Source organism: Lithobates pipiens, unplaced genomic scaffold (assembly GCF_037356315.1).
Source record: "Lithobates pipiens isolate NorthernLeopardFrog02 unplaced genomic scaffold, aLitPip1_a1.2 Scaffold_13, whole genome shotgun sequence".
Classification (NCBI taxonomy): Eukaryota; Metazoa; Chordata; class Amphibia; order Anura; family Ranidae; genus Lithobates; species Lithobates pipiens.
Window position 1 is genome coordinate 126,060,640 of NW_027507718.1, and position 25,088 is coordinate 126,085,727.

General features: G+C 42.8%; 1 protein-coding gene across 1 annotated transcript in view; it reads left to right on the forward strand.

Annotated features, from left to right (window-relative positions):
* INSR (insulin receptor) overlaps nucleotides 1-25,088 on the forward strand; it is a 215,166-nt gene that overhangs the window by 59,354 nt on the left and 130,724 nt on the right. The window lies entirely within an intron of this gene.

Sequence of the window (25,088 nt, forward strand, 5' to 3'; positions counted from 1 at the left end):
CATGCACAGTGCTCTCTCCATTTCTCTCTCTCTCTCTCTCTCTCTCTCTCTCTCTCTCAGAGAGAGATTGCCAGAAAGGGAGGGTGAGTCATAAGAGGGCCAATGAGAGCTACAGAGCTGGAGGTATGTGTCTGTGAATCCAGGAAGTGAACAGGCAACAGCTTAAGCTGCCCACAGTTAAAATGGTTGCAGGCAGACTCGTGGAGGGAGATTTCTGCTGCATATTTGGCAAGTACAGAATCACAGGAAATATAAAATATGCAAAGTGGCTGGAGGGAAGCTTCAGAATGGCAAAGATGTTGTTATTTATTTGAGGAGACTGCAGTTCCTCTTTAATATGCAGGACAGCAGGATGTTTTCACTAACACAGATGAGATGACTGAATCTGGTAGTCACTACATGTTTTGGTGTGTAGGTAGTGCAGAACTGCAATATCTAATTGAAAACAGTGTTAGAAGGAACATGATATGTCAGTTTGCAGATAAAGGGGATTTAGATTGTTCCAAAAATAGTCCTGTGTAAACAGCAAAATGGGAAAATGTTTGCCAATCAATAACCGTGTATTCTAGAGCAGTCAATAATTGGGTAACAAATTATACTGCCAGAGGCCAGCACTGTAGCCAAACATACGCTCCCAAAAGCAGCTACCCGTCTTTTGCTTGTACAGCGTTAAAACACATTTCTTTGTAAATTTTGTCATATTTTAGGACTTCCGAGCTTCTAACACCATTTGAAAATAATCACCTATATTTATGAAAACCATAAAGAAAACATTTCTGTGTTGTCTGTACCGCCTATGATTGGTCTGGTACCAGAGTAATGGCGACTTTTGCACATTAGCTCTTTTCCTAGGTCACTGAACAATCTGTCAATTTCTTGAACTGCTCTTTATAAACCAGAAACTTTGTGTCCAGTGTGCTATAGAAGAGCTTTCTTACAACATGAAATAAAATGGAAATGTCCACCTTGCAGAATCTCATTCGTCAATAGATCATTTTGATATTCTGATCCCAACTGAGAAAAAAAGTCTGGGTTCGCACTGGTGTGATCAGACATTGCATGTGATTCGCACTGCATTGCTGTGGAGATCACATGCGATGTCTGGGGGATGCAAATTCAGCCATACAAACTGTCTGAAATTGCATCTCATTCACACCAAAATGGTGCAGGACTTTTTTTTGCACTGGAATTGGATAGCACGGGTGTGCACATCCATGCAATTTAATTCCTTTACCATTTGACAGTTCGCACTGCGAACCAATATGGGAGTGTCATTAACTTTACATTGACACCCACAGCGGTTCGCAGATGTCAGTGTGAACCGCCTGTGATTCAGGTGTGATACGGGAAACTCCACAGAAATCACAGGGTTTCCCGCATCACACCAGTGTGAACTAAGCGTAAAGTGGGGGCATTTTCAGATTTAGCAATTTTTTTTTGGAGGGGCAAGTTAGAATGTTGTGTGTGTGTGTGTGTGTGTGTGTGTGTTTGTTTGTTTTTTTTTGTTTTTTATCAAGTTAAAATGTAGCAAATTGAGATTTATTGAGGATACTTGATATTTTATTGTCGTTCTGTAATATGAATTAAATTGGGGGGGTGGGGGGGGAGGGAGAGATAAATTTGTGTGGCCAATTGAAGGTGAATAATTTCAGATATGACTGAAAATTCCATTCTCCAATTAAAATGGGGGGAAAAAAATCCAATTTGGTTTGTGTATTTACAGTCTGCATGGACCTGCCAAAAAAAGTTGCCAATTTCTTTGTCATGTTTTCTTATCCAAATTCTATTAATGCATAAATTTTAGTTTTCTACACCGCTAAACTCAGTAGATTGTACAGCCTGATTTGTAATGTGTGGCTGATGTCAGTTTGTCCAAGGGTTTTCAGTGCATAAAAGAGCAGATGTAATGAACACGCATCTTTGTACAATCAATTTAAGATGTATTGAAACTATGTAATATGAGGACCTAATCAGGCAGACCCTTGCCATGTGTAATGTTAAATCTAAAGGAGATTATACAATCGGATTGTAGCATTCGTAGAAAGCCTAAAGCAGGGTACACACTATTAGTATTTATTTAATTTTTTTCCATTTAACCCGAACAAAAAACGGTCAGCTCTGGTCAGAGCCACTGTACTAACCAATGCGAGTTTAGTGCAGCCATCTCCCCAGCTGAGCTGTTGTGTTCTGACAGCAGATGCCTCCTCCCCCAGAACACTGATCAGAGCTCTCCGCCATTGGCTGAGAGCGCTGATCGGGAGTCGATTGGCTCCTGGTTTTCCAGCATGCTCGTCCGACAGAAGCTGGCCAGACCGACATATACATGGGCAGCATCTCTGCGTTTTTTTTTTTTTGAACCAGCAAACGTGTCTCGACGTTCTGCCCATATGTACAGGGTTTTATTGTATTATAATAGACCAAATGTAAAATACACTTTAAATAATGTAAAGGAACTAAATATTTCCTTTGCTCAATGTCCTATACACTCACTGATCTTCTACCTGCTGTCTGTTTGTGGACAGCATTCTACCAAAATCAAAAATACTGATGAGTGTACGTGGCAGATCACTGAACAGACATTTCCCCCCCCCCCATCTGTGGGAAGGAAACCCAAGACTTCTCTGTTCTGTTTGTTCATTTATTCTTGGAAAAGACACTTGTTCCTGAACTGCTTGGGTTAACCCTCATATTTCCAGTATTCAAAAGCTTGAACAAAAATCTTACATTTGGTAAATTGCAGAAATAGGTTTTTGAGAATAGAAGGCAACACAGCAGTGCAGGAACAGGTACTAAATACAGCGCTGATTCAACGACTGTTCCTTAGAAAATGCATGATTCTTCAGTAGGTACCGCAAATGCTTGCAGTACATCAAGCATGTCATTCCCACAGTACCTGGTCATACATGCAGATTTCTCATTCTGACATAATTCCCTTGAGTTTGTGAGTTGCGTTTTTTTTTTTTTTTTTTCCTTCTTCTTCTCTTAAGTTCACTAAAACGCCTCCTAAATGAAAGCATGCTTTCCATTTTTCAGGTCTTGTACTAAAAATGTTGCTCTGGATTGCCCGCTTTCTATAGAGGACTTCCATACAAAGCTGCTATAAAATATAGAACCCCTTCCAAAGATAAGGCAACGTATCGCTCATATGCAGAGTACTAAAAGATGTGTAATGTTGTTAGATGCTGCCATTCACAAGTTTAACAACCCCATGCTTCTTTGTGAAATGCATTTACTTGCGTTTGTAAAAGGAAGAAAGTACATGTGTAGCTAATTTTGAGAAAATGTATCTTAACTAGCAGAAACATATGTGAGACATTTAGAGCCGGTTCACACAGGGGCGACTCAGATCCGCTTCAGGTCGCCCCTAGTCGCCTCAGGTCAGACAACATTTAAAAATCAATGTAAGTGAATGAGAGCCGTCTTAATGCACGCTACTGAAGTCGCTCCGACTTCAGAAAAGGTTCCTGTACTACTTGAATCCGACTTGTAGACGACTGGTACCCATTGATTTCAATGGAGGTCGCCTGCAAGTCGGATCTCCGTCTATACAGAGGCGACTCTCGCGGAATTATCAGCTCTGAAGGGGGAACTCCACGGCAAATGTATGAAAATTTTTTTGGCGTGGGTCCCCCCTCCGAGAGCATACCAGGCCCTTAGGTCTGGTATGGATTCTAAGGGGAAATCCCTACGCCAAAAAAATGGCGTGGGGGTCTCCCCCAGATCCATACCAGACCCTTATCCGAGCACGCTACCCGGCCGGCCAGGAAAGGGGGTGGGGACGAGCGAGCGCCCCCCCCCCCTCCTGAGCCGTACCAGGCCACGTGCCCTCAACATGGGGGGGGGGGGGGTGCCTTGGGGAAAGCATCCTCTGGGACTGTGACATCATAATGGGCGGGGACATCATCCGGCGATGTCCCTATATAACTCGCCGCGTGCCGCATCGTTGCCACTGTGAGCGGAGGCAGCGACGAGCCAACATCAGAAGAGAAGAAGAGAAGAACAGAAGACGGCGACAGCGGTGACAGAAGACCGGGCCACCGCCTGTAAAAGAGCTAGAAGAAGGTGCGGTGGCCCGGCAAGAAGAACCGAAGAGGGGGACAAGACCCCCGAAGTCGGAAGAAGAAAGCCGGGCTCCTCCGCTAGCAAGAGAGCTAGCAGAAGATAGTGGAGGAGTCCGGCGAGAAGACCCCCGAAGACGGACAGAAGACCCCCGGAGCTGTGCAATAAACTATTTTAACCCTTGTGTGTTGTGTTTTTTTTTTTTTTGACTTTTTTTTTTTTTTTTTTTTACAGGTGAATGGGTAGTGGTACATTGTACCCCATACTCATTCACATAGGGTGGGGGGGCCAGTATCCGGGGGCCCCCTTATTAAAGGGAGCTCCCGGATTCCGATAAGCCCCCCGCCCGCAGACCCCGACAACCAACGGCCAGGGTTGTCGGGAAGAGGCCCTTGTCTTCATCAACATGGGGACAAGGTGCTTTGGGGTGGGGGGTCCCCGTGGCCCCCCTTTCCCCAAGGCACCCCCCATGTTGAGGGCATGCAGCCTGGTACGGCTCAGGAAGGGGGGGCTCGCTTGTCCCCACCCCCTTCCTGGCCGACCGGGTAGCATGCTCGGATAAGGGTCTGGTATGGATCTGGGGGGGACCCCCAGGCAATTTTTTCGGCGTAGGGGATTCCCCTTAGAATCCATACCAGACTTAAGGGCCTGGTATGCTCTCTGAGGGGGAACCCACGCCAATTTTTTTTTCATAAATTTGCCATGAAGTTCCCCCTTCAGAGCTCATTCTCTGATTGGCCACGGCAAAAGTCACCTGGCCTGGGGCGACTTTAAAGTCGTGTTGTAAGTCGCCCCAGGTCGTGTCTTAAGTCGTGTTCAAGTTGTCTCCAAGTTGCCTCACAAAGTCATCCTTGAAGTCGTGTCGCTCCTGTGTGAACCGGCTCTTAAAGTGGAACTTCATACATTTTTTCAGCTTTCCATATATTAAATCTTCTGTCCTTGTTTTAACTTTGGTTACTAAAAATTTTTTTTTCTGCCAGCAAATACCTTATACAGTCCACTTCCTGATTCTTGTATGGTCGTTAGCCTAGGCTCATGACATCATGCACAGCGCTCTCTCTCTCTCTCTCTCTCGTGAGAGTTTGCCAGGAAGAGAGGTGGGTGAGTCCATAAGAGTGCCAATGAGAGCTGCAGAGCTGAAGGTGTGTGGCTGTGTAAATCCAGGAAGTGAACAGGCAGCAGCTTCAGCTGCCCAAAGTCTAAATGGCTGCAGCCAGACTCAGTGGAGGGGATTTCTGCAGCATATTTCGAAAGTACAGAATCACAGTGTATATAAAATAATATGCAAAGTTGTTAGAGGGAAGCTTCAGAATAGCAAAGATGCTTTTTTTTACAAATTATGTAAGACTGCAGTTCCTCTTTAAAGAGGAAGTAAACCCTGATGAGTTTACTTCCGCTTTCATTCCCTGCAAAGGCAAAGCATAATGGACTACTATGCATCGCATACTCTAAACCTGATCCACCCAAAAATGGGCAGAACAGGAAATTTAAATTTAATTAAACGCTGGGATATTCAGCACATGCATACAACAGACCATTTATAGGCTTGTTTCAGTCAAAACAAATGCATGTCTGTATCTGCACAAAGCTATCATCAAATACGATCAGTCACCAAGTCCGAACATAGGCACAGGTCATAATAGAATCAAAAATAACATTGGATACTACACCTGGACAATACGGATACTCAGACTTGTATCCTCTAACTGCTGTGTCCCCGACTATGGGGTCATACTTCCGGGGTGACTAGATTATATATTATGATCAGCCAAGATATCAGAGGCAACATGTAAAGATGTATAGACCTATAGCAATGAGAAATAGAAACAAGTATACTGTGGTGCTCCACTATAATAAATACTGCAATAATAGAGGGAAAAGAGACTAAATTATGGACCACATTACAATTACGAGGCTCTCTCCTCCCAGATAGGTCACATGACCGCCGAAATCAGGAGGTCACGTGACCCAAGAGGGGAGGGAGACACGCACGTCAGGTGCAACCATGGCGATGTGACGCCATGGTTCACATACTGGAGGTCCCACGGTCTAACAACCCTGGCTGCTCATCTGGACAGGCGCAGGCTCACTAGGGAGCCCCGCCGGTCCATCTTTATCGGTTCGATGTAGGTTGGATCGCCACCCACATTTGGAGGGCTGAATCCACAAGCGGACAGCGACCAAAGATACGGAGGAGGGGCTTGCCCCAGGCGCATTATGCGACCGGGACGGGCCCAGCCTCCCCCGCCTCCACGTCACACGCACATCACGTGACACGGCGCGTTCCTCCCTGTACAGCGCGGTGCACCTCACAGACGCCATGAGGAGCGTGCCAATCCTCCACCCATGATGCACCACCCAGTGTGAGGGAAGGAAGATCCAATGGGGGTGGTGTGGCCACGGCTAATCTTCAAAAAGGTGTCCCCGTTATACAGATATATCTTACATGGATGCCCCGTGACTACACAGCATCCATCTGAGCGCAAAAAAGTAAAATGAAAAAATATAAATTTTAAACATAAACAGGGAAATGGATGAATGAATTAGAAAAGAGAGGTGTGAGAGAAAAAAAAATTGTTGGAGCATCCAAAGACAGAATAAATGTCCATAGCATATTTAACCACTAACATGATGGAATAATATCAAACAGGACCACACACCCTGCCATTGGGCATTACATACATTCCAGGGAAAAGTCTGATTTATGAAACAATTTATATCCCAGTCAGTATTCATGCCATGGGGCGCATAGCACCTGAGTTCATGTATCCAGAAAGTCTCAAGGCGCGATACGCCCCGTAAGCATGAATCCCCCCCCCTCAACTGGGAACAAATCGATCTATGATTTGAAATCGGGTGACTGTTGGATCTCTCCCATGATGTTCTAAGTAATGTCTCGGGACAGTGTGTTTGCCAAAACCCTTTTTGATTTTGGCTAGATGTTCATTAACCCTGATGGAGAAGTTTCTAATAGTGCGGCCCACATACTGTCTTTTACAGGGACACGTGATTAAGTAAACTATAAACTTAGTTACACAAGTGGTGAATCGTTTCATAGAATAGGTCTTCTGAGTAACTGTGGAAGTAAAGGTTTTGATTTTTCTTCTTCTTCCCAATGCGTTATGCAAACATACGGTGTCCTTGCTGCCTTGGTTTATAAGAGAGGATTGGCCATTTTTGTTCTATATAAGGAGACTTACGTATAGATTGATGAACTGATAACAGTCTGTCCATACAGGATTCATGTTACGTTATCCCACTGTCACCATATTATTCATGCACTGTTGTTTTTACATTGCACCAGTTATCACACTGTGTCCAAGATGTCGTTTACACTTATCTTTTATAATTTTAAAACTTACCTTTTTTTTCTTTCTTTTTTTTTTTACTTCTTTATTTTTATAAAATTTTCAACCACTGAAATAACAGCAAAAAGGATGTACATAGCACACTAAAACCATTATCTCAATCAGAATTAATAACAACAAGAAAGAAAAGACAAAAAAGAAAACAAAAAAAGAAGCCATACACATCATTCAAGTTATTACACCCTTACCCTTAAATCAACCAATTAGTCCCAACCCGACCCACCCCCCTGTACACACTGCTCGCGCCGGACACACCAGCCAAAAAAGAATTGACCGGTTAGGAGAGGAAGGGAGACAACCGAGGCAAAGGGGGGGGGGGGCGAGGGAGTAACACGAGGGGGGAAGCCGATCAATCCGCACCCCCACCCACACCCACCGGGCAGCCCCTCTCACTCAACCAAGGACTCCATAGCTCCCCGAATTTCCTTAAATTGCCCTGCTTTATATACACCACTCTTTCACACCAAATTGTAGAGTCAATAGCATTGACCCATGATTCAAAAGCAGGGGGGTTCCTGGCCTGCCAATACATTGCTATCAGCCGCCTAGCCTGATACAAACACCTTAATACTGCCGTTCTTACCAAGGGGGGAATTCCACCCTCCTCCAGAATCCCTAGAAGGCAGGTCCTAGCTTCTGGCTCCAAGGTAATCTTAAAGGTCCTATTGATTCTACAAACTATTTCTATCCAGTACCTGTACAGCTTTGGACATTTCCACACCATGTGTAGAAAGTCCCCCGATGCCTCACATCTAGGGCATTCATCATTAGCTGACCTTCCTATCTTCCACATTTTGTGGGGGGTATAATACACTCTATAGGTGAAGAACAGATGGGACACTCTCTTCGAAGGAGATATTGATACCAAGCGCACACGTTCTAATATCCTATCCCATTGTTCCTGGGTTATCGGCCCTATATCTCTAGCCCATCCCCTCCTACTTCTATCTGGTCCCTCTCCCTTCAAAAGCTTGTCCCTAAGTTTAGTATATAATTTGGAGATTGCCCCTTTCTTTTGCGTACACTCAACCATTCCCCGAAGCAAGGGGGTTTTAGCCCTCTCTATAGTCAATGACCCAAACTGGGCCCCAATCCCATGCCTAATTTGTAGATGTTTATAGAACTCCCTATTCGAAATACAGAAATCTCGCCTAAGATCTTCAAAAGATTTCATGAGATTCCCTTCATATAATTGTGTTAATCTATTAATTCCATGCCTTTCCCACTCCGGAGGTCTGTCTATGCTACTTAACTCTGGTAGGTTTTCGTTATACCACAGAGGGGTATAATCGGTCACCTCCATGTATCCCATAATTGACTTTGTTACCTGCCACACTTTCCTCAATAAGATAGTAGTAGGGCATTTATGGGCAAACGAATTAGCCTCCAGGATCTCAACCAGTAGCTTATGGGGTGTTCTCTCGATCATAATTTTATTGCTTGAATATTCTCTGCCATGAACACCAGCCCCAGCTAAATGCTGGAGCTGAGCTGACAAATGATATGGCCTTGGATGTGGGATTGCCACCCCTCCCCTCCCAACCGGAAGCTGCAATGTTTGCAAGCTAATCCGAGCTTGACCCTTCTTCCAGATCAATTCTCGGAATAGCGATTCTAGTTTCTTGAACCACTTCTGGTTAACCCAGATCAGGGAATTATGTAAGATATATAATATTTGCGGAAGACAAATAATTTTAATTAAATTGCAGCGTCCCGCTACCGAAAGGGGGAGGCAACACCAGATACTCACTTTTTGTTTTAGCTTAGCTAATAATGGTACTAAGTTCTCACTAACATAATAATTTACATCTCCAGAGACCCAGACGCCTAAATATTTTAACTTAGTTACCACATCCAAACAAGGAGTCATTGGTATCGGCTGGTCCCCTGTTCTAGTGAGTGGCAACAGCGCTGATTTACTCCAATTTATACCCAAGCCCGACTGTTGTTCAAACTCGCCCATCATCTGCATCACCTTGTTTAAGGTAGAATTTATGTCCCCAATGAAAAAAAGGACGTCGTCCGCAAACAAAGCAATTTTTTCTTCCCCCGACCTGCGTCGGAAACCCTGAATGTCCGGGCGCGATCTCGTCAAAACAGCCAGGGGTTCCATGGCCAGTACAAACAAGAGGGGAGACAGGGGACATCCCTGTCTCGTCCCTTTTTCCAGCTGGAATGTCCTAGAGAGTGCGGTACCCATTTTAACTTTTGCCCTGGGTTCGCTGTAGAGCAATTTGACCCATCTAATAAATAGTGGGCCAAATCCAAATCGCTCCAACACTCCCCATAGATAATCCCATTCCAAGCTGTCGAAAGCTTTAATAGCATCTAGGACTAATATCGCGCTAGGACCCTCATTATTCATTGGCATTTGAATATTTAAAAAGACTCTTCTAATATTGGTACTGGTTGTTCTACCTGGAATAAACCCAGACCGATCTGGGTGGATTCGTTTACAAATATATTTATTTAAACGGGTCGCCAGGACTTTAGCTAGGATTTTAACGTCACAACACAATAGAGAAATCGGGCGATATGAGGAGACCTCCTGATGATCCTTCACCTCTTTAAGAATTAAAGTGATATTGGCTTCCGACATTGAAGTAGGAAGCTTACCCTCATCCAATGCCCATTTAAGTGTTTCCAGATGTTCCGGTAGGAGTACATCCCCATAGCGCTTATAGATCTCTATTGGTAGCCCGTCTGGGCCTGGGGATTTATGGTTAGGCATTTCCATTACTGCACTTTTTAACTCTTCCAGTGTAAGAGGTGCATCAAGACTTATTTTATCCTCTTCTGTTAGGGCTGAGATTGTTGTTTGATGCAGAAAATCAGTTACTATTCTGCCTCCACCCCTTATAGCCGATTTATATAAGTTTTCATAATAGTCAGCGAGTATATTCATGATCTCTGACGGGCTAGATTCAAGGTCCCCATTTAGTGCTTTTATTACCTGGATCGAGACAGGAGAATTATTTGATTCTCTCAAAAGTGAGAGGGCGCGTCCCACCCTCTCCCCTTCACCAAAATAATGTTGCAGCTGCAAGATTTTAACACAAAACTAAAAACAGCCTGCCCCAATACATACAAGGCCATTTGGGTCTGTTAAGGCTTAAAGTGAAAACCCAACGTGAAAAATACCACCGTAAACTAATAACATTTTTGTGCCCCTCCCACACACTAACAAACACCTAGTCAAACACACAGCAAGCTAGCCCATGAAAGGAGGGTGGATGCTTGGGGGCAGGAGGGGCTCAGACAACCCAAAGTCAACTACCTTGTTCTCATATTCAGAGGGACAAGTGCCTCTTCCACACAACCCTAGGCTGGGGTTGTGGGGGGTTGCAGACAGGGGGCTTAACGGAATGTGGAAAGCCCCTTTTAAACTAGTGGGCACAAGGTGCTTTGTGTTTGGTATTGTGCAGAGCCCAACATGCCCCAAAGGCAGCCGCCTATGTTGAGTGCATGTTGCCTTGTATGGTTCAGGAAGGGGTTGGGTGATCGCTCTTATCACCCCTTTCCTAACTGGCCCTGTTGTATGCTCTGAAAAAGGATGTAGTTTGGATTGGTGAAGGCAGCTCCCAGCCTTTGGAGAATGGAGGGGAGTGTAGAGTTCCCCTTTAAAAGCAAAAGTTAGCCGAAAGAAATCGTATGCATTAGAAGGGGGAGACAAGAGCATTGGAGTGTGGAGTTCCCTTTTTAAAAGCAAAAGCTAGCCCAAGGATATCCTTTGCATTAGAGGGGGAAGGTTAAATGCCCTTTTAGGAGGAGCTAGAGGAGCGAGAGTCTTTTTACATAATTTTAACAAGGTACGTGTCACATGTTGGCAACGTAACATGACTTGTGTGCAAATATCCTTAAAAAAATACATAAAGGTGAACCAGCCTAAAAATAAAAATGTCAAGGTTAGAGGTGCGCCCGTTCAACCCACACAATTGCATTTAAAATGCTTGACATTTACGAAGATTTTGGCCACGCAGTGAACAAACGCATTTGCAAGAGCCGATTGCGCATGCGCACTGCTTACATTGCTCTCGCGCAGTTCTAAACGTACTAACGGGCACAGCAGGCTTACTCTGAAAAAGTTACTTTCTTATTCTATTTTGGACATATTTGCTACTTGGGCACATTACATCACCCCATAATTTTGGCACCTCCATCTTCTGTTAATATTGAATTGAAGATGCCGTGCGCCATATCCATAGTGGCGCACAGATTGCAGTCCCCCGTGTGCCTCGATCGCTATAGTAAATGGGAGATTCTCGATGTTCCCGGCGCACCGTTTCGTAAATACGAAAATGTGCATTGCTCCTCGCCGTGCGCCTCTACCAATGGCGCATGACTTTCGTAAATCAGCCCCATTGTCATGTAGTAACGTGTAAACATATAAACTAACATAAAAGCTGAAGTAGAAAAAGGAGATTGCAAACCACTCTATTTGTTGCTCCCTCCTACATACTGAAGAAGATTACTCATGTGAATGAGGCCTATTTCTTTTTTCCAGCTGTCAGTCACGGACACAGTTCATTCCCACTGGCAGCATGTAGTTGCTAATAGGTCCTGTGTAGGTGGATGTTTGCCTTCATTTGATTCCTACATCAAAATAAGGTCACCAGATTTCTATTTATTTCAGTGGTGTAGTGTTGATGACCAATCTGAGATTACATCTGACCTGCTTTGTTTTGTTTCTTTTCGGATGCAGCAGTTCCTATTAAGATGTGTTTTGCATTGTAGGCAAAGCCAATGAAACACAGCCTTTTCCTGTGTATTAGGCAGCACTACTTTTAACTGTAAAAGGCTGCTATACATATGTTAATGTACCATCTTGGTACAGTCTTCTTTTAGCCCTTGTACACACGGTTGGAAAATCCGTTGGAATGAGTCTTATCGGACCGTGTCGTCTGATAATCCGACTGTGCGTGGTATGCATCGGACTGATTCCGTCCGAATCTCCGTCGGACCCAATTTTCCAACATGTTGGAAATATTTCCCGACCAACTGGTTTGATCGGACATACTCCGATCATGTGTAGCGAATTTTGATCGGACCAAGTGCCACGCATGCTCAGATCAAATTCCTACATCAAAGCTATTGGCTACTAGCCTGAATGTAGTCCCATCGTAACGAAATTACGTCATCACGTTCTGAAAGATCGGATTTTTCAACAACTTAGTCCGACAGTGTGTATGCAACAGTTTCGAACACAATCCGTCAGACTAAATCCGACGGACAAAATCCGACGGATTTGGTTGGCAGAATCCCCGACCATGTGTACTGGGGCTAAGGATGGTCATACATATTACAATTTAATTGTACAATCTTTGTCTTTAGCTACTAAATATATATAATGGTTCATTCACTAGCAGCTGAGGGGCAGTGAAACCCCAGTTAAGCCATACCTTTGCTGCCCCTGCCCCCAACTGCTTCCCCTTTAGCTGCAGAGGCATGGGATTATAGCCCCTGTCCCCTTCAAGTGAATAGATCTGCTCTGTAAGTGCCTCTGTTGTGGCTCACTAGTGTGGTCTTTAAGGGGTTAAATTCATTGTCTCTTTCTCTCTCTGCCTGTGAAATACACTACCTTCAGAACGCTCTTTAGAGAGCAAAGCTTGTGTAAATGAGCCCTAAGGGTCTAACTTAAGTCTATTCAATTTATATCCTACCAGGCAGGTCTAAATGGGATTGTGCAGTAAGACTAACATACATGGCCAGTTTTAGGTTTACCAAAGCTACAAAATATAAGGACCAACTAGATTATCCAATCAATTTGCTTCCAGCCAGACAGGCCCTTCTAGGTAGAGCTAAGGGATTTTACAATCAGATTGTAACCTGTGTAGTGAGCTTATATCTAACTTTCTGAGAGCCTTTGTGAAACTATCTTTGTTTAAAAAAATATCTGAGTGATACTAAAGAACAGGTGCATTTAACCACTTGCTACACAGGAAAATTCTGACATTTCTCACATACACGATAAAGCAGCACTTCACCCAAAAGGGGAAGTTCCATTCTTCTACATCCTCTCCCCCTCCTCTGCCATATTTGGGGATTTTTTTTGGGAGGGGGGGGGTCGCGTACCTAGTTTTGACAGCCTAGGCCAGTGATGGCGAACCTTGGCACTCCTGATGTTTTGAAACTACATTTCCCATGATGCTCCACTACACTGCAGAGTGTATGAGCATCATGGGAAATGTAGTTCCAAAACATCTGGGGTGCCAAGGTTCGCCATCACTGGCCTAGGCGATCCAAGCGGTAGTCGTCCTCCCTGCCTGCAGTCTTCTGGGACACATCACAGGTTCCAGAAGACGTTGGGACCATTCACAAAGCACAGTCCAGCTCACACATGCACAGTGGGCAGCTGGCTGTAAAGCCACAAGAAGTCACAGCTGGCTGCCCACAGGTAACAAGCCAGTTCTGGGGATCCGAAGACTGGTGAGGATGGATCCTGGGACTTGTGAGTGTCTGTTTATTATAAGTCAGCAGCTACAGTTTTTGTAACTGCTGACTTTTACATTTTTGTAGACTTGACTGAAGAATCGGAATTTATTTATTTATTTATTTTTTTGCTAGAAAATTGCATAGAACCACCAAATGTATATTTTTTGAAAGCAGAGGCAATGGAGAATAAAATGGTAGGTGTTTCTGACCTGATCAAGTTGATTGATCGATTTTGGTTTCTAATCTGATCTACCTGAAATCGATTTGATCAGATACATTACAAGTTGGTAACTGTAAACAACAAACCAAAACCATGAGTGATGACATCCTTGTCACTTCCGGTTCCTCACACAGGAGGGTACAGATGTACCTTCTCCTCTGTGTTCAGCTTGCCACACAGATGGCAGTGGTCCTGGGCTCTCTGATCACAGCTCAGGAATGGCGGCAGCTAGAGGTGGGTCCCCCTTTCACTCCCTGTTGAAGTGATCAGGCGGATCACCTCTACAGGAAAGCCTATCGCTGGCTACAAATTTTGATACCGGAACCTCAACATAACCATTTCATCCCAACGACATATGAATACATCTTAAGGCCGTGAAATGGTTTAGAGGATGATTTTCAATGTCAAACTGATAAATAAGTGTGTGCATGAAGCAGCGAAGTGTATTTCTGTTCTGTTTTATATTGCTAGTGGTACCCCAAAATGAGCATAAAACTCAAGTTGGCAGATAAAAATATTGACTTTGGAGTAGAATAGATATTCAGAGGCTTTGCTTTCTTTCTTTTCTTTTTTTTTCTAGGTATAGCCGGTCCTATATAAGTGCGTTTGGATTTCAGGCGAAGTAAATCAAAGGCAAATCATTCTTGTCAAATGCTGAAGTAAAACGCTACATTTGATAGGAATGCTTCATCTACATAAGCCCTAAAGTTCAGAGAAAAAATGATCTGCAATCCTGTTTCCATGCTGCTCCAATTCATGCAGACTGCACTGTAGAGAACTGGCTATTGAGTTTATGTAGACAGCCTTACAGATCCAATTGGAAGCCAGTCTGACAGACTTGTGTATTCCTTGCTTTGGCTTCCTTTCTATTTCCTGGCATGTTGTGTAAAAATCTGTCTCTTGCATAAACTGGGTAACATAGGGACTGAACCCCGCCCCCCGTCCCCCTTTTTCTTTCTGCATAGCGCCTAGTACAAAATAGAATGATCAGTAAGTTCTGAAATAACAATGTAGTTTAAATGTTTGTATAGTAAATAGTATTATCTTCTATGTTTTTTCCCTTTATTTTTTTTATTTTTATTTTTTTGCCATTCCGTGTTTTTACAACCTCTTTATTGCTATGCTTGACGGTAATGGAAAAGGAAGACCTCCTAGTCTCAGAACAAATGTTTCATTAATAACTGAATCATAAACAGGTTCTGTTCTCAGGAAATCTTTTTACTTCCCGCGGATGTTTTCTCATCGACTTTCTCTTACATTGTATTAAGCGCTGCTACGTTATACAAAGTCGAAGCTTTTTCATGTAATACTTATTGGAGCTATTTTTAAATGTTTTCAACTATTACTGAAAAATCTAGTAAATTTTTTTTGTGGTATTATTTTCTTTAAAAAAATGATATATATATATATATATATATATATATATATATATATAATATATATATTATTTTTTTGGGCTGGAGTGCAGAAGGGTTAGAACTCCAGTTTTCTTTTTTTTTCTTCTGTCTGTGAATTTTTATCTCCATGTTCTAATGACTTCTTCCTACTCCAGTAAAAGTTTGATGGCGTTTGACATAATTTATTGTAACTTTTTATATTTTTAAAAGTTTTTATTGCCATATTCAATAGATAGTACATGGGTCACCAATCCCAGCATATCAATTTTGAAGCAAAAAACAGCAAGGCATTGTAATCTCAGCAATACAAGGTAGTATAAGAATTACAACTATGCTTCCAAACAACATTCCTCCTTGTTTTTGTGATTGATACTTCCTGTAAACAATAAGAAATGGCAGTAGACTTTATTTTACTATGTGTATGAGTACAAAGAAGTAATAAAAAAAAAAAAAACAATAAAGCTTAACTATGGAATGCTTTACCAGATTACATAACCTACAGTCAGTCACATGTATATGCCTATCCTCAATAAAAGCTTCATAAAGGTTCCACAGCAGTGCCTGCACTTATTTATTGTTTTCTTATTTTTCAAGCCAAGTATTGTGTATGTCCTGTATTTCAGCCATATAAACAATATTTTCTCTTTGGACACTCTTGCGATATATGTCAGTTTTTAAAGTGACATCACACTGTTAATCAGTGTTTTACAGTCTCCTCGCCCAGGTCTACACTGAGCTGCAGAAATGAGCTGCGGAAATGAAGAGTTCAGCTGAACTCGCGCGATTTCACTCCTGCATATCAGTCCCGATTTCGGCCGCAATTTCAGAGACATCCATGCAGGTTTCTGCACAGATGTCAATGTAAATCACAGCCCGAAATCGCAAAAAGTAGTACAGAAACTACTTTTTGAATTTGGTGCAGCGTCGCACCGATTAGGACGGTGCCATTGCCGCCGATTTGACATGTCAAAACGTACCATTGTGAACCAGGGCTTAGACTTATCAGGCCAATAGGTACCCATTCAGTCGCTATTAATTTTCATACATAGAAATATGGAAGTTTAAAAAATACTATTGGGGCATGGTCTATTTTTACTGATACTTGATATACATGTACAGGGGCTTCAGACTTTAGGGATCAAGAAGTTTTCTGCTGTAAGTTTGGCCATGCCATATGAAAGAGATATGACCCTATCCCGATGTGTTGTCAAGAGTTTTGTCTACATTTCGGGGAGAGAAAGCTAAGGTGTGTGTGAGCATACCCCCTTTCTCTAAATCAGTGCCGCTTATTAGTTAAGACAGCATAATATCTAGAATGTGGCTTATGATCTGAGGTTTTAAGAAGGGACCTCGCTTTAGTAGTAAATGAAACCACTGCCAATTGACCAAAAATGTGCCTCAGGTGCTCATGAGTTGTGTATACAATACCAGGTTAAGGGATCAGCAAAAGTCTGCCTCAGCACTTTGGTGGACTTAAAGGTATTTTTTAACCCTGCCGCTGTTGTGTGTATTTCACCTCATATTTTGCCCAGCAGAACCCATCCTCTATGCCACATGTGTCAAAAACAAGGCCCGCTCTCCTTTTTTCTCCACCTTGTCTCAGCAGTAGGTAGCAAAGAGGACAGAACTCCTCCGCCAGATTTTGTGCTTCTCCATGCAGCCACTAAACTATAGTGAGGAGTTAGGAGAAAAGCCAGTGAGGTGTGTAAATGTTTATCATCCAGTATGTTCTAATGAAATATCTGGGAAAAATCAAAACCCAACTCCAAGAAAAAAGTTTTCTAAATAGGGCATTTTGCATCAATTACTCCTCAGGTTTGATTGCAAACACCCCTTCCTAAGCCATCCTGCGGTGCAATGAATTAAAATAACAGATTATTTATATAAGCAAAGCTAATATCTGATTTTTTTTTTTTTTTTTTACATCAAAGGTAATCTGAATAGAGAGTTCAGCTAGTTTATATACTAGTTATCAGTTTAACACAAAGGCATGATCTCTCTACACGTACATTTTTAAACCGTAATGCTTCTGTTGGGTGACTGCTGTGGCTTTTTTTTTTTTTTTTTTAAGTGTGTGTTGAAGAGCAGGTTTTGCATATTGCAGCATTTTGGCACCATCTTATCAGGGGAAGAACTGTAGTAATCAGACAAGGCTTGCTGTCCTGTCTGACGGCTAGTCTCCATGATAACCATTGACCAACAATGTTTGCATGTGCCTTTATAGGCATTAGATAGTTGCCCAGTCCATCTGAAAACTGCTGGATCCTGAGTAATCAGACATTTATAGGGCACCTTGAAGGCAAATTATTGATCCCCTTTGCAAAAATACAATAACTAATATTTTCCTTCTTGAACATAAAATCATAAAATAACTACTGCAATACAATACCAGTTTCAGCCAGATAGGGTAGCACTTGAGAGATTTGATATATATAGTATATATGTATACCCCTGGCCAATAGTTCTCAGAAGGAATGGAGTCCTCATTCCAGTATATGGATCCTAATGGCTCATGTACACACAGACTAGATTGCCTGCCGGCTACAGGAAAACACAAAACGTAGCAAAATCGTGCTGCAATCTTACCACGTTTTGCATCCGGCAATCAAAATGTTCCTATCCAAAACGCGATTCTTCCATGTTCGGGAGCGGGACGTTGAACCTCCCCCCAACCGCAGCAGCATCTAACCTCTTGTAAAAGCCTAAGTGTACATTGACACACAGGCTTTGATGGAATTGAGTTTAGGAGCTTTGGCAAAAGTAAGTTTAGAAGCTGTAGTGTACATGAGCCCTTAAGCTGACCATAGAATGTTTTATCTATCTGCTCAGCCTACAGATGGAACATAAAAAAAATAGAACAGATTTCCCCATCCACATTATACAGCGCGGATGAATCTGCAGTTCTGGCTATTGTATTCTGACCACCAGTGTGGCATTTGATGCTGCCCCTATTCTGCTGACAGTTTTCCACCTGGTGCCTTCACATTTTTGATGGATGTCAGGCAGGAGAGGCTAGCAGGGCCACCCATGAAGAGAGTATTTTCAGTATGAAGTAAAGATCGAGAAAATAGGGACGTTGTCTCAAAACTAACCTCTGAAAGTTATATTTTAGTAAAGGTATTGAATCAGTCATTGTTAAGTGAATTTGAACATGCTTGGCACAAACACAGATCTATAAAAAAAGGGGACAGGCCACTTGTTCTTTTTCTGTTCTCATTCTTGTATGTTTTTAATGAATTGCCCGAGTGCTAGATCGTTTTCATACAAAAAAAATAATAATAAAAAAAACAGGGACAGGCGCTGGGGTTTATGCCCCCTCTCTCCTGTTTTTTTCTTTGCTTGAATACTTGGGTGGTGAAAAAGGTATGTTCCAATAAAAACTGAAAATTAAATCTTGGACAGTATGCATAGAAATATGGAAGATGCCACTTCTAACATGTTTTCAGAGGTGCAAGCTCTGGGACCATTATCTTCATTCTTACTTTTCTAGGCTTTCAGACACTGACATAGAACACATATGCATTGAGGACCTCTAACCTGGATACTTGTTCAAGGTCCATGAGTCACTACTTAGTAAAGCAAAGATAATTAACCTCATAAGAGTAATTTAAGCCTTATTGTCCCCTAAGGTCTGTGGTTGCTGGCAGACAAACAGAACTACAGGACTTTAGCTCACCCAGTGCTCCTTTGTCATGTATTAAATGTTCATTTGTACACAGATTGTGAAAAACATATATAAAGAATAACAACTCTTTAACATTAGAAACAAACAAAAGATTTTCCAGCCTGCAAAACACCCAAATTGACCCTGTCAAGGCACAGGGAAACACTGGACTCCCAGCAAGAGCACAATGGCAGCTGAAGGCACCCAGTGCATCCCCACATCCAAATCAACCAAATACAAAAAAGTGACAACCACCCCAACCTATAACCAGCCTATGCACATGGAAGGGCAACACACATCACAAAGAAAAGATTTCCCACACTTGGCACACTTACCAACCAGCCTGCAAATCAACCAGATTTACAATGTCTAACAATTATATATATATATATATATATATATATATATATATATATATATATATATATCACACACGCTATGGTCCTGACTCTATATAACTCTCAAGATGGAGCACGTAGCAGTGGATTGATTAAAGGCAGGTGTGCTTGGAGGGAGTCCACTCCTCCTTAAATCCTTGAGCAGGCTGGCTGGTAAGTGTTTTTCTTGGGAAATATATATATATATTTTTTTTTTTTGTTTCGTGATGTGCGTTGCCCTTCCATGTGCAAAGGCTAGTTACAGATTGTGGTGATTGCCAGTCTTTTGGAAAGTCTAACATCGTTAGACCTGACCACATTATATGAGATAAGCGACATGGAATGGGAGCTGTGGCTTTTGTTTGGTGATCTGATCCAACAAACCAAAGAGTATTGCTCATATTTGGCTGTTTCTCAAGGAACTTGAAGGGGATGTTATCTTCCTGCAAGCTTAAAAATACTTGCTTTTCCATAAAGACACAAGGAGAAAAGGCCACATGTGCAGTACCATATGGCCTGCCAACTAGATGGAGGACAAACACCATGGTCCATGCTGCCCACTGACCTGAAGTATGATTATAAAGTGCATGGGGGCTATTAAAATACACTATTTTAACAGCACCACGCTATTTAAATATTTATGATCCTTTAAACTGTGTAGTGAGCACACTGTTAGCACATAACCTTAAGCTCCTGTGGACACACACGTGTGTTATGTGGTCAGAAAGAAAGTAGGTACATTGCAGCATGCAAATTGTTTTGATTGGTATTGGTAGAAATTACGTGGTTTTCGCATAGTTTGTTTTTTTGACAAGTACTATAGATGCCTGAAAAAACAGTATGTAGAGAGAATACAGGCCATCTAGGGTTTCTGGGCCCCACAGCAACCATGTGACATGCTGTGGCTGTAGTTATTCTCTTGGTTGAATTTATTCATTCAGTTAATTGATCAGAATTAATTGCTTTAAAATTTCCTGTTTACCAATTGGAACAGAACACATGATTTTGGCCAATAATTATATATATATATATATATATATATATATATATATATATATATATATATATATATATATATATATATATATATTATATAGACATTCAAATCAGATCCAGCTGTCCCTGGTTTTCCTTTTTTTTTTTTTTTTTTCTTTTTTTTTTTATAGAGAAGCTCTGCATCCCTTTATTTTTCTTTTCTGACCTAAACGTGACAGGTCGAAGGTAAAAGGATGTAATCAGATGCATGTGTGTTTATATCTGTCCTCCCATAGACCTAGGCTCTGGCAGGAAAGGACTGAATGGATGCATATGTCACAAAAGTGACATCTGTACCATTCAGCTCTGATTTTGCAGTGGATATGTTCACTGATCCCCTGCTGATTGGAACAGATGACACCCGTATGAAAAGCTGTACACTTTAGGTGGAGCATGTACTTCCTGCTGTGCGGCAATAAAAATTCTGCACGTGGGATTAACCATGTTATAGACGCCAGCTTTCATGAGGCCATACTCCTGCATTCACCTGCTTTGGTTAATTGTAGGCTGCAAACTGTGGCTGAAAAGGCATTGTTTATATATGGATTTTTTTCAAAGTGGTCTTTTAATTGTTGTACTTACCATTTTCTAAGCTAGTTAAAGGGACCTGTCGTAGTTCAAAACATAGCTTTTTAAAGCAATAAAGTTGTTTACCTCTTGTGCGGAACATGATTAAAGAGGTTGTTCAGTCAGTCATCTTTTGAAAAATTATAGGTCGCCAGCTACAAAAACTGTAGCAGCTGACTTTTAATATGACACTTGCCTGTCCCATCATACAGCGCTGTCCTCACCCAGCCGGTTTCTTCAATGAGCTTTGGTCCCCAGTGCTAGCACACTAACCATGGGCTAAGTGGTCCCACAGTTTTTTTGGGACCCGCGACATGCCCCAGAAGGCTGCAGGGAAGGAGGGGGGCCGCTTGGATTACTGTGGCAATCTGCCCGGAAGTGGGCGAGCAGGTACCTGTCAAAAAGAGCGGAACTTCCCCTTTTGGGTGAAGTTCTGCTTTTAGGTAAGCGGTTTTTTAAACTTTCTAATAACAGGTTACATAGTAGGTGAGGTTGGAAAAAAAGTCCATCAAGTCCAACCTATGTGTGTGATTATATATCAGTATTACATTGTATATCATTTTATGATGTGGTCATTCAGGAGCTTATCCACATCCTTGCCGCTCTTATAGTAAAGAATCCTCTACTTAGTTTAGGGTTAAACCTCTTTTCTTCTCATTTTAATGAGTGGCCAAGTGTCTTATTAACCCCTTCCCGCCGAGCGTACGCAGATCTGCGTACTCGGCTTCCGGGGGGTATACCGGGATGATGCCCGCACCTGCAGGCATCATCCCGGTACCGTTTTTTACAGCGGGCGATTGGCTTTCCAGCCATAACAACCGATGCGGCTAAAAGCCGCTCGGCTGTTATGCCGGAGGAGCGGGAGGGGACATCCCCCCTCCCGCCGCCTCTCGCCGCTGTTACCGGTGCTCCCGCTCGATCGGGAGCACCGATTAGCGATCCGTCGGCTCTGGCTGCTGGGGAGGAACTGGAACGAAGCCGTAATCGGCTTCGTTCCAGTCTCCTCATCGTAAACACGGAAGCGACGTCATGACGTCACTTCCCGTTTACTCGGCTGCCAATGGCGCCGGTTTTAAAAAAATATCCGGTATTCAGAATCGCCGTTTTCGGCGATCTGAATACATTGAAGTGTAAAGGAGGGGTGGGGGGTCTTTTAGACCCCCGATCCCTCCATAAAGAGTACCTGTCACCACCTATTACTGTCACAAGGGATGTTTACATTCCTTGTGACAGCAATAAAAGTGATCAAATTTTTTTATTTTTTTTTTTAAAAACAATTTAGTCATTTTAAAATAAATAAAAAAATAAAAAAAATTTTTTCAAAGCGCCCACCGTCCCCGCGAGCTCGCGAAGCAAAGAAAACGCATACGGAAGTCGCGCCCGCGTATGTAAACGGTGTTCAAATCACACATGTGAGGTATCGCTGCGATCGTCAGAGCGAGAGCAATAATTCTAGCAGTAGACCTCCTCTGTAACGCTAACCTGGTAACCGTAAAAAATTTTTTAAAGCATCGCCTATTGAGATTTTTAGGTACCGTACTTTGTCGTCAATCTACAAGTGCGCGCAATTATAAAGTGTGACATGTTTGGTATCTATTTACTCGGCGTAACATTATCTTTCACATTACGCAAAAAAATTGGGCTAATGTTTTGTTTTGTTTTTTATTCATGAAAGTGTCCCTTTTTCCAAAAAGTTGCATTTAAAACACCGCTGCGCAAATACCGTGTGACATAAAATATTGCAACAATCGCCGTTTTATTCTCTAGAGCCTCTGCTAAAAAATATATATATAATGTTTGGGGGTTCCAAGTAATTTTCTAGCAAAAAATATGGATTTTAACTTGTAAACACCAAATTCCAAAAATAGGCTTAGTCATGAAAGGGTTAAACCCCCTTCCACAAAAAAAGGTTTATCCCTATTGTGGGGTCACCAGTACGGTATTTGTAAATTGACATCATATCCCCTCTCAAGCGTCTCTTCTCCAGACAGAATAAGTTCAGTGGTCGCAACCTTTCCTCTTAACTAATATCCTCCGGACCCTTTATTAGCTTTGTTGACCTTCTTTGTACTCGTTCCATTTCCAGCACATCCTTTCTGAGGACTGGTGCCCAGAACTGGACAGCATACTCTAGGTGCGGCCGGACCAGAGTCTTGTAGAGCGGGAGAATTATCGTTTTATCTCTGGAGTTAATCCCCTATTTAATGCATCCAATATTCTGTTTGCTTTGTTAGCAGCAGCTTGGCATTGCATGCCATTGCTGAGCTTATCTACTAGGACCCCCAGGACCTTTTCCAGCCTAGATTCCCCCAGAGATTCTCCCCCCAGTGTATAGATTGCATTCATATTTGTGCCACTCGAATGCATTATTTTTATTTTTTATTTTTTTTACATTAAACCTCATTTGCCATGTAGTTGCCCACCCCATTAATTTGTTCAGATCTTTTTGCAAGGTTTCCACATCCTGCAAAGAAGTTATTGCCCTGCTTAGCTTAGTATCGTCTTAAAATTCAGAGATTGAGCTGTTTACCCCATCCTCCAGGTCGTTTATGAACAAATTAAATAGGCTTGTCCCAGCACAGAACCCTGGGGAACCTTACTACCCACCCTGACCATTCCACATACTCCCCATTTATCACCACCCTCTGAACTCGCCCTTGTAGCCAGTTTTCAATCCATGTACTCGCCTTATGGTCCATGCTAACAGACCTTATTTTGTACAGTAAAAGTTTATGGGGAACTGTGTCAAATGCTTTTGCAAAATCCAGATACACCATGTCCATGGGCCTTCCTTTATCCAGATGGCAACTCACCTCCTCATAGAAGGTTAGTAGATTGGTTTGTCAAGAATGATTCTTCATGAATCCATGCTGATTGCGGCTAATGATACTGTTCTCATTATTAAAATCTTGTATATAGTCTCTTATCATCCCCTTCAAGAGCTTGCATTCTATTGATGTTAGGCTAACTGGTCTGTAACTACCAGGGATGTATTTTGGGGCCTTTTTAAATAATGCGGCAGTGACACAACAAGGTGAGGAACGTGGCTGTAGCAGGTGAGTGGATGCTCGCTAACAGGCGCTGCCATGAGGGATCTGAAATGACAGGTGCTCTTTAAACATAAGGACTTATTCTTGATGGTAGTTAGAATCTTTAATATTTGCAAACAAAATTAAGGTTTCCCTTTTTAGAATAATAAGCCATCGGTATAGTAAATCAGCGATATCTGAACCAATTCAATCATACAGTTTGTAGTGTACATAGATTTGCAAAACAATGGGATAAAGTACCGTATATACTCGAGTATAAGCCGAGATTTTCAGCCTCTTTTTTGAGGCTGAAAGTGCCCCCCTCGGCTTATACTCGAGTCATCGCTGTCTGCCCGCTCGATCAGCGTGTCGAGCAGACAGACAGCGGCCATTCTGATTCAAAAGCCGCGCCTCCGGCTCCCCCTTCGCCTGTGATAGGCGGAACACTGAATTTCCCAGCAGCCTGTGTTCCGCCTATCACGGACTTCGTATCATCCTCGTACTACGGACGAGGATGATACGATGTACGTGATAGGCGGAACACAGGCTGCTGGGAAATTCAGTGTTCCGCCTATCACAGGCGAAGGCGGCGGCGCAGCTTTTGAATTTTACAATGGCCGCCGAGGCGCCGACGAACGAAGAGGGCACGGGACGGAGGCAAGGCACAGGACGGCACGGCACGGGACGGGACCGGAGGCAAGGCATGGCATGGCGGCGAGGCACGGCGGCGAGGCACGGAGGCAAGGAGGCTCGGCACGGGACGGAGGCTCGGGACAAAGGCTCAGGACACAGGTAGGCTGGACACACACACACACACACACACACACACACACACACACACACACACACACACACACACACACACACACACACACACACACACACACACACACACACACACACACACAGGGATGGATGGACGGACACACAGGGATGGACG